Source organism: Neomonachus schauinslandi, chromosome 1, assembly GCF_002201575.2.
Source record: "Neomonachus schauinslandi chromosome 1, ASM220157v2, whole genome shotgun sequence".
In the NCBI taxonomy this organism is placed as follows: Eukaryota; Metazoa; Chordata; class Mammalia; order Carnivora; family Phocidae; genus Neomonachus; species Neomonachus schauinslandi.
In genome coordinates, this window is record NC_058403.1 from 17,936,714 (window position 1) to 17,949,807 (window position 13,094).

General features: G+C 42.7%; 1 protein-coding gene across 7 annotated transcripts in view; it reads left to right on the forward strand.

Moving 5' to 3' along the window:
• The window catches only part of LOC110570121 (amyloid beta precursor protein), a 257,792-nt gene that overhangs the window by 94,086 nt on the left and 150,612 nt on the right, over positions 1-13,094 (forward strand). The gene's annotated exons all lie outside the window — the stretch shown is intronic.

Here is a 13,094-nt window from a genome sequence, read left to right on the forward strand (position 1 = left end):
ATCCTTTTTTCTATGTTTTAACAAAAGCTTTGAGGACTTAGCAATGTTCTGGTACCAGTAGAAGATTGTGCTAATTCCAAATACCATAGCATAGCAAGCTCTTTTGTTAAATGCTGTAACGTCTTTTTGTTTTTCCTGTTGAATTCTCTCTTTATCTAGTTCCTTTTGCCCTAAGCTTTGCATCTTTTAGGATATATTTTTTTCCTTTCCTGAGAAGTTTTGAGTTGGAAAAACCCCTGAAAAATAAATCAGTATTTATTCCTCTGATCGTAAGGAGACAACTCCATTGTCAACTAAAGCTGGACATTTCGAGTCCAGGCTGTTACAAGAGAATCCAGAAGGGACACTTAATAAGCTGTCTGGGAGCACAGTGTGGCAGTTGGGTATTAGGAATCTCAGGCATACAAGAGAGAGAAGCTGGAACAACTAGTTTGGGAACTGTCTAGTTTGGGCATCATGAGCACACGGGGAGGTAGCTAGCTGGTTATAAGCACTGGTGATGAATGTACGTGCTATGTGTCCCAGGCCAAACTGGCAGGGAAATGGAGGGAAGGCAGGGAAGCATCCTCTGCTGACCTTAATGAGTGATGAAGAGTCCAGGGACGCAGGGTCATGAGTCGTGGGAGCAGGTGGAAAGGAGTGGGGAGAGCTAGAAGGTAAGTTTCTGCTCACGAAATGGTTTACCAGAGTTAAGCATTTCAGAACATTTCTTCGTGTGACATGATCTGAGGTCCAGCTTCAGGAATATGGATAGTTTGAGAGTAGTTGAGGTACCACCATGGGGCTTAGGATATGAAATAGTGGCAAATATTAATTGAGAAAGTAGAGGCATTAGTTAAGTGAGAAAGGGGACCTGGGTTTTGTAACCAAGTCAATTTGTTTAGCAGTCCCCACCATGTTTGGTTCCCCCAAATTGTTGACTGTTGTTTTTCTTCCCTTATCTTGCTTCCACATAAGATAGATGTTTGACCCAATGAGGAATCGCTTATTCTTTGGCTACAGTTCTAAAGTTTCATGGTCAGGTGTACATATGCTAAAAGCAATACCTTCTTAAGTAGGTGTCCAGCTAGGGACTGGAAATATCAACTGAAAGGTCATCACTGAAAGAGTGGAGGAAGTTGTTGAATTCCTAGACATGGGTGATATACAGTTGACTCTCGAACGACATGGGGATTAGGGGTGCTGAGCCCCTGCATAGTCAAAAATTCACATATAACTTCTGGCTCCCCCAAAACTTAACTATTCGTTGTCTACTCTTGACCAGCAACCTTACTGATAACTGTTTGTTAACTTCATATGTTATGTGTATTATTCATACCGTATTCTTACAATAAAGTAAGCTAGAGAGAAGAAAATGTTATTAAGATCATAAGGAAGACAGAGTACATTTACAGTACTGTACTGTATTTGTTGAAAAAACTCTGCGTGCAAGTGGACCCACTCAGTTCAAACCCATGCTGTTCAAGGGCCGACTATATCTGAGTGAGAAGGTAGGAGTAGAAGGTAGAGGGCAATGTCTTAACTTTAAAATCAGAATTATTAAAAGATGAATCAGTGAAAGGGAAAGAACAAGTAGCTTAAGACAGCGCGTGGAAGAACAGATGTTGTCTCCATAGTTGGAAAGCTAGAGAGGACTGAATTTAAGGAGCAAAATGCTGTGGTAGGGAAAACGGACAGCGAACTTGAGAGCAGTTGAATGTGCTTGTTGCTATAAACCTTTAGAGAAGACCTGAGGAGGATTAGGCCGATGGTAATGTGTTGGAAGGTATAGTCAGGGGCTTGGAAGTGACAGTCCCCAGCTCTGTTGAGAAGTTTATCGGTGAAAATGCCTCTTCCTGTTGTGATGATAGCCTACCTCACACGTGGGTTTCTGAGTATGGTATGTGGAAAAAACAGGCTGTGTATTTTTACCTCTCTGTATAATTTAAGGTTTGGATAGTAACTGATGGTTCTCTGGCCTCACGGCGCATCAGCCTGATTGGTATTTTGTTAGCAATTATGTGGCTTTTTAAAAGCCCCATATATAACCCTAATTAATTGCATCTTTAAAATCTATCAGGCTATGAATATTTTAGTAAGGTAGAAAGAAAGTATTAGGAGAAGGCAGCCAGTGAGGATACTTGTATTTTCAAGAGACAAAATAAAGAATCTAGGAGGCTATCCCCACACTATCTGCTTCTCATTTTTTAAAAGATTTTATCTATTCACTTGAGAGAGAGAGCACGTGTGCGCGTGACTGCGCGCAAGTGGAGGGGAGGGGCAGAGGGAGAAGCAGGCTCCCCACTGAGCTGGGAGCCCCATGATGCGGGGCTCCATCCCGGGACCCTGAGATCATGACCTGAGCTGAAGGCAGACACTTAACCAACTGAGCCACCCAGGCGCCCCACACTATCTGCTTTTCAGTTCAACTCTCAATATCCAGCACTGAGCGAGGCTAGAGATGAGTGGGTTTGGGTGTAAAGGAAATCTGCCTTATTTCCACCTCCAAATTCATCACACACTCTATAAATAAAAATTAAAAGTATGAGAACTGCAAAAAGAGAAATGAGGGGAAAGGGCTGTTTGCTGGTAAATAGGCTTAATGGTGGTAACAAATTGAATTTTAGTGCTACTCCTATCAGTGATTAAAATGTGTGGCATTCTGATAGCATATAAGATCTGTGAATACAGTCTCTTCAGTGTATTCAAACCTAAGATTGATTTCTCCGTTGAGGCCTGTATCTCTGGATTCAGATTTTACCCCATAACCTCAACCTATCCACATTCAACGCATCACTCCTCGAAAGATACTCCTGATCTCTGAAATTTGACCCTAAGCTAGTGCTGCCCAATGGTGGGCCGCTAGCCCCATGTGGCTGCTGAACATTTGGAACGTGGCTAGTCCAAACTGACGTGTGCCAGAAGTGGAAAAGAGACACCAGTTATTGAAGAGTCTGGGGAGTGGCGGGGAGAATGTAGACTGTCTTAGTAATAATTTTTTTACATTGATTGCACGTTGAAATGGCAAAGTTTAGGATATACTGCGTTAAATAAAGCCTATTACTAAAATCGACCTTCCTAATGTGGCTGCTAGAAATTTAAAACTGCCATCATGGCTTGCATCAACTTTGGACAGTGCTGCTCTGTACTGGTTTGTGCGGGACTGTGGCTTGTTCTTTTGTAGCCTTGCGAGGAACTGGGTGCACAGTGGTATTCCGCAGTCCTGAGTGGTAGCAGAGATGATCTCTTAAAATTAAACCAAATCGTTTTAGGTTTTAATGTTTATCCTTGTCCCGCATCCTATTTGAGCTTCTGTGGCCCGGAGATATCGTTAGCCTCACCTTTTCATACACGGAAATCACTAAATCCTCCTGAGTTGCTGCGTCATTTTCTCCCCTTCTGCCTTCAAATACAGAATTCTTTCTACCCTATTCTCTTATAAAGAAACAAAAGACAAAACGGGAGCAAGTTGGCTCTCAGGGCTTGTGAAAAGGCACTCCACTCTTAAAATTGTGCCAGAATGAGAAATCTATGGGACAAGACCCAGGCTTACAGAAGGAAGGCAGGAAGGATTTGATTATATGTTTTTAAAAGGACAAACCAAGCCAGTCACCAAAAAGACAAATATTTTATGATTCCAGTCATATGAAGTACCTAGATTCGTCACGTTCGTAAAGACAGTGGAGTGGGGACTGGGGGCAGAGGAAAAGGGGAATCGTTTAATGTGTATAATGTCAGTTTTGTAAGATGAAAAGAGATTGGTTATACAATACTTGAATGTACTTAACACTGCTGAACTATACACTTAAGAATGGCTAAACTGGTAAGTTTTATGTTATGTGTCTTCTAACACAGTGAAAAGAAAAAGGAGAAGACAAGCCAGGGGTGCCTGGTTGGCTCAGTCAGTGGAGTGTGTGACTCTTGGTCTCAGGGTTGTGAGTTTGGGCCCCACATTGGGTGTGGAGCCTACTTAAAAAGAAAAAGAAAAGAAAAGCCATTCTAAAAAGTGTTTCCTAATAACCTGTAACTTAAAAAAAAAAAAAAAAAAAAAAAAAAACACCTTAATAAGATTAGTTATAATGGATTACCTTAAGTAGACCCTTGCTACCTGAACAAACAGCTGAATCGACTCACTTGGGAGCTTGTTACGCAGGCCGACTAGGTCCCCCCTTGGACTTGTCCAATCAGAAACTGTGTTTTAACAACATCCCCAGGCGATCCGTGTCTGCGCTGAAGCTTTTGATCGATGAGCCACCTAAATCAGAATCCCTCTGGGGAGGTCTATTTTTCAGGCACGTCCCACACAGCCAAGATCAGGTGTCAGAGTGAGAGGCGCTGGGATCCTGGTGCTGGGGTGAGAGGGAGGATGAGTCTGTATTAAAATCCAGCACACCAGAGTTTGCACACCCCTGATCTGGAAAGATTTAACAACCATCATTCTCATAATTCCATCTTTTAACTGATGTTGGAATGATGACAAGTGTAAGTAACAAAGAAGCCCCGTTACTGATAAAACCAAGAATATGAGTAATACAGTAAGAGAGAGGCAACAGGAAAAGCTGCCCATGTAGCCTAGCTAATCTAGGATCGGTTGGCCAGGAAGCTGTAATGCAGAATTTGTGGAATGTTGTAATACTTTACTGGGGTGTAGTGAGCATTACAGTTCAGCTAGGCCTGGAGTCCAGCCTGACTCTGTTATGAGCTACACAGGAATCAGTCTTTAAGCCTGAAATTGCTCATTTGTAAAGGGTAATTGAATTCTATGATGTTATGTTTACATTTCCAAGACAAGGTTAAACTTGGAAAGCAAAGCATCTCCTTTCTTACTGATATGTGGGATTATTCTGAAATAGAATTTAAGTACTGCGCATCACACAAATGATTCAGGGAGAGATTTGCCTAGAAAATCGAAAGCCAAGCTCTCTCTAGTCATTATAAATGCCATCGAAGAGAAGCCCATGCTTAGCAAGATTTTCTAACCCCAGTTTCTTTTCAGCTAGAGTATTCTCACAGACACACTTTTGAAGGCCAGAATGTTGATGCAGAGACAAATAGGTATGAAATCTTAAATGGAGACTTCCAAAAAAGTTTTTAAGAAAACTTTAAGTTTTAGACTTACAGAAAAATTGAGAGGATAGCCAAATACCCCGTCAGCCAGTTTCCCTTCTTATCAACATCTTCCATTAATACGGTATGTTTGTTACAATGAATGAACCAGTTGTGAGACATTGTCATTACTAAAGTCCATACGATGTTCAGATTTTCTTAATTTTCTTTTTTTTCCCTAAGATTTTATTTATTTATTTGAGAGAGAGAATGAGATAGAGAGAGCATGAGAGGGGGGAGGGTCAGAGGGAGAAGCAGACTCCCCGCCAAGCAGGGAGCCCGATGCGGGACTCGATCCCGGGACTCCAGGATCATGACCTGAGCCGAAGGCAGTCGCTTAACCAACTGAGCCACCCAGCCGCCCCAGATTTTCTTAATTTTCAAGATCCCATTCAGGAAACCCATTCCATTTGGTTGTCAGATCTCCTTAGCCTCCTCTTGGCTGTGATGACTTCTCATACTTTCCATGTTGTTAATGACCTTGGCAGTTTCCAGGAGTATCACTCAGGTATTTTGCTGGATGCTCCTGTGTTGGAATTTTCTCATGGTTAGACTGGGGTTATGGGTTTTTTGGAAAGAAGACCACAGGAGTAAAGTGCCCTTTTCATCCCATATTAAGTGCACATATTACCAACTTGGAATGTCACTGTTGATATCAACCATGATGGCTGGAGTAGTGTTTGTCAGGTTTCTCCAATGTAAAGTTACTCCCTGTTCCCACATTGTGCGCTATACTCAGGAAGGAAGTCACCCGCAGAGCCTACAATTAAGGAGTGGAGATTTATGCTTCACCTCTTTGAGAGCAGAGTGTCTATGTAGATTATTTGGAATTCTTCACAGATTAGTCTCTTTCCACCCGTTTATTTATTTATTCAGTCATTTCGACTTACGAATACATTGAGTTATAATCCAGTACTACTTTGTATATTTTATGGCTCATATTATTTCTCTGTCAGCCATTGGGAGCTTTTTTAGTTGGCTCCTGTGCTTATTGGACATAGCTTCTTTTTTTTTTTTTTTTTCCTTTCTGAACAAGATGCTCCAGACTCATCTTGTGTCTGTCCTGCACCAATCCTAGAATCAGCCATTTCTCCAAGGAGCCCTGGTTCCCTCTTATTGGAGAATGGTATTAGAAACCAAGATGTGAGTCTAGCACCATACCACCCTGAAACACGCCTGATGTCGTCTGATCTCGGAAGCTTGGTGCGCTCATTGCTACCAGACTGCCTTAGCCCCTGGGCCCTCTCAGCTGACAGAGCGAGCAACTGTTTTCATTATTTGAGACCAGTGTTATTCAGAGCCTTGGTCAAACACTATTTCTGTCTTGGACCCACCCCAGCATTTACATATGTATATAAGGCTGTGCTCCCTTCACTTGAATAATCAGAGAGACAATTTAAGTGAAACTTCTGGTTTTCACTTTTTCTTTTTTTTTTTTCTGACTTTACCTTAGCGTGATCCTTTTAGTGTCTGCCCTCTGGCAAATAGTTCTGAGGTGAAGAAGGCTGTGTGTTCCCGCTGCTATCTGGTAATAGTTAGAATGAATTGGTGGTGGTAGCCAACCGTCAGTTCTTAAAGCAGTATGTAATTCATCCCTTTGTTCTCTTGGAGAACCCAGTGACTCCTCACTCTGAAGCAAAACTTACCACCGTTTTACCCCATGAGGAGGTTTGTTGAGAAATATTTTGGCTACCCTGTAAGTATTCTTCCCATGTCATGAGCACAAATGCCTCCCAGAAAAATTTCTGTTTGTTTGATAACATGTGAAAGTTAGAAAATAATGGTACGTAAAGAACCAAATTCAAGAAAAAGTGTCCATGGAGTAAGACCCTGAAATGGTAAAATAAAAAAAATTGCCTGACTAAACACTTACCTACGGTTCTCGTTTTGATATGCATGTATGTAGGAGTGTAGGGTCACAAGCACATAAACTGAGGGTGTTCACCTGTCTGCACGTCCATGAGGGACAAATGGAAGGGTCTTGTCCAACCTGTTTTCCATCATCTTCTGCATAAAGTATCCTCTAGCTACTGGAATAGAAACAAGTTAGATCCTGACTCTCTTTCTCTTATGCCCTTACTTGATCCTTTAGATTCTACCTTCAGACTACATCTAGAATCTTACTGTTGCTCACCATTTCTGTTGCTACCATCCTGGTTCAAGACTCTGTCATCTCCCACCTGGTTTACTGCAGCAGCTCCCTACCAGGCCTTTTTACTTCCAATCTTGACCTGTAGAACAAGAATAACTCACTTAGAAAACCACTCCAGAGTCCTCCTGTGTTACTCAGGGTTTCGGCCAGAGTGTGGACAATGCTTAATGCTCCATACAGTCCGCTCTCACTCACCCATTGACCTCCTCCCCGTCATTCCTCTCTGACAACACTGGTCTCCTGGCTATTCTGTGAACTCATGAGGCACGCTCCTGCCTCAGGACCTTTGCACTGTTCCTTCCTCTGCCAGGAATATTCTTCCCACTGATATCTTGATGATTTGTTCCCTCACTTCCTTAGGCCTTTCCTCAAATGCCATATTTTCAGTGAGGCTTTCCCTGACTACTCTATTTAAAATTTCACTTCCTCTGCATGACACTCCCCCTCCCCATCCCTGTCCCTTTCTCTGCTTTATCTACATGGTGTTTATTACCATTTGTTTTATTTTTTTTTATCTTTTCCCTCTAGAATTTCATTTAGTTCCATCTGTTTTGTTCACTACTGTATCTCAGCATTAACTAAAAATAGAAAGTATGCAATGAAGAGTTAGTGGATGAAGTACTGATTGCCAGGGGGGATCCCAGGAAACCCCACCCCTTATAGCCAGGAGCAGAGCCCAGCACAGAAGGTGAAAAGATTGGTCACACGGATTCTGTGCTCATAGGGACTCCACCCCACTGTGTTGACCAGGATTGGCCATGACCATTATCCATTACATCATAAGCAATGCTCAAACGTAGGACTGTAGAACTCTTAACTGGACGGTGATAATGTCCTGAGACTAAAACCTCACTACCTTCAGAAGGAGCATAATAGGTGATCAGTGAACAATGAAGAGTAGTTATTTCTGTTCTTACTGACCGTAATCGGTATTAATATGAGAAACAGTAGTGGTTGATGAATGGATACTGGGGGGAAATAATAATAATAATAAAAGTAAATAGTTGAGCACCTTTGTTGCAGGCACTGAGTGGAGTGCTATCTGGCTGTTAACTCATCTTTTTCCCAGCTCCACCATTTACTCTGTATGTGACCTGGGCTGATTCTATAACTCATCAGGCTCACCTTCTGCCCTTAGGCAGTGAGATCATTGCAACCACCTCAGTGCATGGTTCCGAGTCCGGTGTGAGATGATGTCCCCGAAGCAGCTAAGTGAGTGCTAGGCACAGAGTTCAGAATTGCTGTAACTGTCCACATCTTACCTCAAGAGCCAGATCCGGGCCATGTCTCATCCCTCCTGGTGGAGTGTATAGCACAAGGAAGGAAACGCGCTTTGCCATTACTCAGTGATAACGTTGCCGGCACATTCTTACCCCGACCCCCCTTCTTATCCCCTTTTCCTGAATCCTCTTTACCTCTTTTTTTTTTAAAGATTTTATTTATTTATTTGACAGAGAGATAGCGAGAGAGGGAACACAAGCAGGGGGAGCGGGAGAGGGAGAAGCAGGCTTCCTGCTGAGCAAAGAGCCTGATGCGGGGCTCGATCCCAGGACCCTGGGATCATGGCCTGAGCCGAAGGCAGATGCTTAACGACTGAGCCACCCAGGCACCCCTCCTCTTTACCTTGAGGGATCAAGAAGAAAGGACACCCCTTGGGCAGAAGGCCCTAGACCTCAGACATTCCCACCGTTTGTTCCCCATGATTCTGGGCAACACCACTTTAGTCTTCGCGAGTTCATAGAAACATTGTTTTTTTTAAATTCTAAGATCTCTGTACCTTGAAGTTCTTATGTATGGTTCTGGGATCTTGTAATCAATCTGTGCAATCCCATTCTGACTCTGAACACTTGAGCAGTCTCAGCTGTGCACGATTTTGCTCTTTGCTCTGACAACCTGCACACCCCCCCTCCCCCGAATTTCTCCCTGGGCCATGAATTCAGAGATTTGGTGGTTTTAGTTGTAGCACTTCATATTCACTTCTGTCTTCTTCCTGGAATTATCTGTCTTTTGAAAAGGCAGTGTAAAGAAATGGAAAACTACATTCCTGTATTTTAATTCCATGATATTGGAGACTCTGGTACTTGCCTACTTGATATTTATTTCCACTTCTTCCTTTGTAAAAGACGCCCAGATTTTTTTTTTGTTCACAGTGACAATGTGCTCAGCTGAAAATACTCTCACGGATTCCCTTGCAGCTGACTGCGGCCAGATGACATAATCATGGCATAGAGATGTAGAAAACAGGGAGGGAGTCCATGCATGGGAAAGAGCAAAGTTGTGTGAGGGCAAAAAAAAAAAAAAAACCCAGACAGAAAACCATCATGCTTTGGCCTGTTCCTCCTGTTTCCTGCATGCAACTGTGACCATTTTCGACCACGGAACAGGAAAGCAAAAGCCACCATGCTAAGGACAGCAGTACAGAAAGATTGGGATAGCCCGGACCGTGAGGCTGGTATTGAAAACCTGCACCAGCCTCGGCCTTCGGACCACACTTGGCATGTGAGAGAAAGCACCCCATCAGGTCTCGAAGCGCGTCCTGTTCTGTGCCATACAGTGCATTCCCAGCTATTTTATATGGCTTGCTAGGTAATTTAAACCTAGTGTTATTGTCAAATAGACTGCATTATACATGATAACGTTTGAGCATTTTGTAGTCTAACAGTGAATCTCCTTTGGTAAAAGCCAAAGGGAATTTGGCAAATAACTAATTTCCACCAGAGTTTAAATGACAGTGAGTTGAGTTCCCACTCTTGGATGGAGAACCCAGAGACCCAAATTTTTAGACCGTGTCCACCGCCAGTTGGCTCTATGGGCAAGCCACTTGACCTGGGTTCTTTGCCTCCTATCTGCAAAATGAGGTAATTTGAGCTACATAATCCTCTCAAAGACCACCAAAGAGCCAGTGGATTAAGGCCTGCAGAGTCCCAATTGAACTGGACAGCATTATTCATCTTGCCAAGACTTTTTGGCCAAGCCCAGATCTTGTTCATTAGCTTTTGAAAATCCCCTTTCAGTTGGAGTGTGTGTGTGTGTGATACAAATTGTAATTTTTTTTTAAATAAGAGACCAGGTGGTATGCTTATCGATAAACTTGCACAGTATATATTGATGAATTTATCCACTAGGATTAAATGGTGCCAAATGTCCCAGAGGTCAGCATAAACAGGAACAGGAATTCTCATTATGGTACCTAATTCATTTTGATCTCTTTCACCTGAATTCTGTTAAAAATTGTGCGTGTGTGAGTGTGTGCGTGTGAGTGTGTGTGTGTGTTTTACCTGAAGGATCAGACCAAAGAAACCAGAAGGTTTATTTTAAAAATAAAAGCATACATAGTCTTATAGGGAAACTCCCAAGTACATACTGTTAGGTTTTTTGTTTTTAATTAAAAAACTATTTTCTAGAGCAATTTTAGATTCACAGCAACACTGAGTGGAGAGAGTACAGAGAGTTCCCATATGTCACCTGGTGTATCATAGATTTTTTTAAATTTTATTTTATTATGTTAATCACCATACATTACATCATTAGTTTTTGATGTAGTGTCCCATGATTCATTGGTTGCGTATAACACCCAGTGCTCCGTGCAGAACGTGCCCTCCCCAGTACCCGTCACTGTTGTTTGTCAGCTATTAGCCAGTTTATGCTGCAAGGTCAAGGTTGAGAGTCTCTGATACCTGCTCCTGATGGTCTCATGAACTCATTTAATAGCCTTGGGCCAGCCATTTAATCTTTCCAATAATTGTAAACTTAAAAAAAAAAATCACTTAGTGTGTCAGACATTTGTAAGTACGGCATTATGATTTGACTGACCAGAGCCCATAAATGAAGCAGCCATTTTCAAGCTTCTGATCACTTCCTGCCTCTTGTGTGGCCTGGAAAATCAGGACACTGAGGTATCAAGTATTCTTTTTGTTCGTTTGTTTGTTTTTGTTTCTGGTTTTTTTTTTAATTTAATTTTATTATGTTAATCACCATACATCATTAGTTTTTGATGTAGTGTTCCATGATTCATTGTTTGCGTATAACACCCAGTGCTCCATGCAGTACGTGCCCTCTTTAATACCCATCACCAGGCTAACCCATACCCCCACCTACCTCCCCTCTAGAACCCTCAGTTTGTGCCCTCTTTAATACCCATCACCAGGCTAACCCATCCCCCCATCCCCCTCCCCTCTAGAACCCTCAGTTTGTTTCTCAGAGTCCATCGTCTCTCATGGTTCGTCTCCCCCACCGATTCCCCTCCTTCATTTTTCCCTTCCTGCTATCTTTTTTTTTTTTTAAACAATTTGTTTGTTTCAGGGGTACAGATCTGTGATTCATGAGTCTTACACAATTCACAGCACTCACCATAGCACATACCCTCCCCAGTGTCCATCACCCAGCCACCCCGTCCCTCCCACCCCCCACCACTCCAGCAACCAGCTGCAGTTGATTGCCTGTCCTGAGAAACCATGAAGAGTCCCGCTGGGGAAGATGTATAGGCTTTGGATAAGATTACTTTTATTTTCCATTCTCCATCTCATGTGGGATTTAGTTTGGTGGTTGTGGTTTGTTTGCTAGTATTCTGTGTCAAAGTAAAAGGGGAAAAAATGTGATGTCACTTGCATTATTCTTTCTTTCCCTAAACTGTGTATCTTAATGTTCATCTCTGGGGCGAGGTTATTATCTGCTGAGGGCAGGTGGCCGTAGACACGTTTCTTGGCAGGCATTTCTCCGCTGGGAAGTGAGGTTGATATTGTAAGAGGTCGGTCGCACAGCTGTTGTGGAGCTGAGGTGCAGTGTTGCCCATGAGGTGCCACTGCCATGCCATAGGCTTCTAGGACTCGTGGGTTCCTTTCCCACAAGCAGCCTTCTGAGGGCCTCACATCTCATAATTCCTGCATTCTCTGTGACTCACAGTACCATGCTGCGGGCATCACACCTTGTCTTAAAGATTTAAGGAATGACAAGATGAAGGGCTCTTCATCCCCTATGATTCGCTTAGGTTTTTATCTAAATACTATTTATTAAAATAAGTCCTTAAATATCATGAGGCATCTTGCGTGTTTGAGCTAGAAACAGACTCAAGTTTAAACGCCCTTATGGACACGAAGTTTAAAAGAACCCTTTTCTGTAACGGGAATAGAAAAGGGTTTTTTCCTTCCCCCTCTCAAGGTCTTCATCACTCTTTATGCTCCTTTTCAGAAAATGTGGTGTTAACCTGCTGTGAAAGAAAAAAAAATCGTTCCTTGCTGGAGTGTGGAGAGCTTGTATTCCCTCCTTATTTGGGGTCGTTGGTTTAAATATGTTCTTGCCTGTCTTGCCTGAAGGACGGCAGCGCCCTACTCAGCGGTCTCCCTACGCAAACTTGATTAGAGTTTATTTGAAAAACAAACTTGAGCATGTCATTCCTGTTTCAAGTATCTTTTGGCTTCTGTTGCCTCCAAAGTGGTGTTCCAGCCATGTTGGACTTTCGCCTCCTCTACAAATACGCCTCGCCCTTTCTTTTTCCTCTCTTTTACACAGGATGTGCCCTCATTTTGAACTGCCTTTTGCCATTCATCCATCCGTCTATCCAGGATGGTCACGTTCGCCAGAACTGGGCCAGGGATCAGGAGTGCAATGTTAAGACAGATGCTGTCCTTACATCTTGGAGCTTCCATTCATTTTCTGCACGGCATACCCCTCCTCATCCCTGTAGAATCATCTGTGATGTTGTTTCTACTTTGAGTTCTTTCCCGGTGTACCTAAGTGGATATGTTCACTTTGTAGCCTCAGCACCGTCTTCATCACTATTACAGCATTTATTTTATTTTTTAAGATTTTACTTATTTGAGAGAGAGCGAGTGAGTGAAAGAGCTCAAGTGGGCGGAGG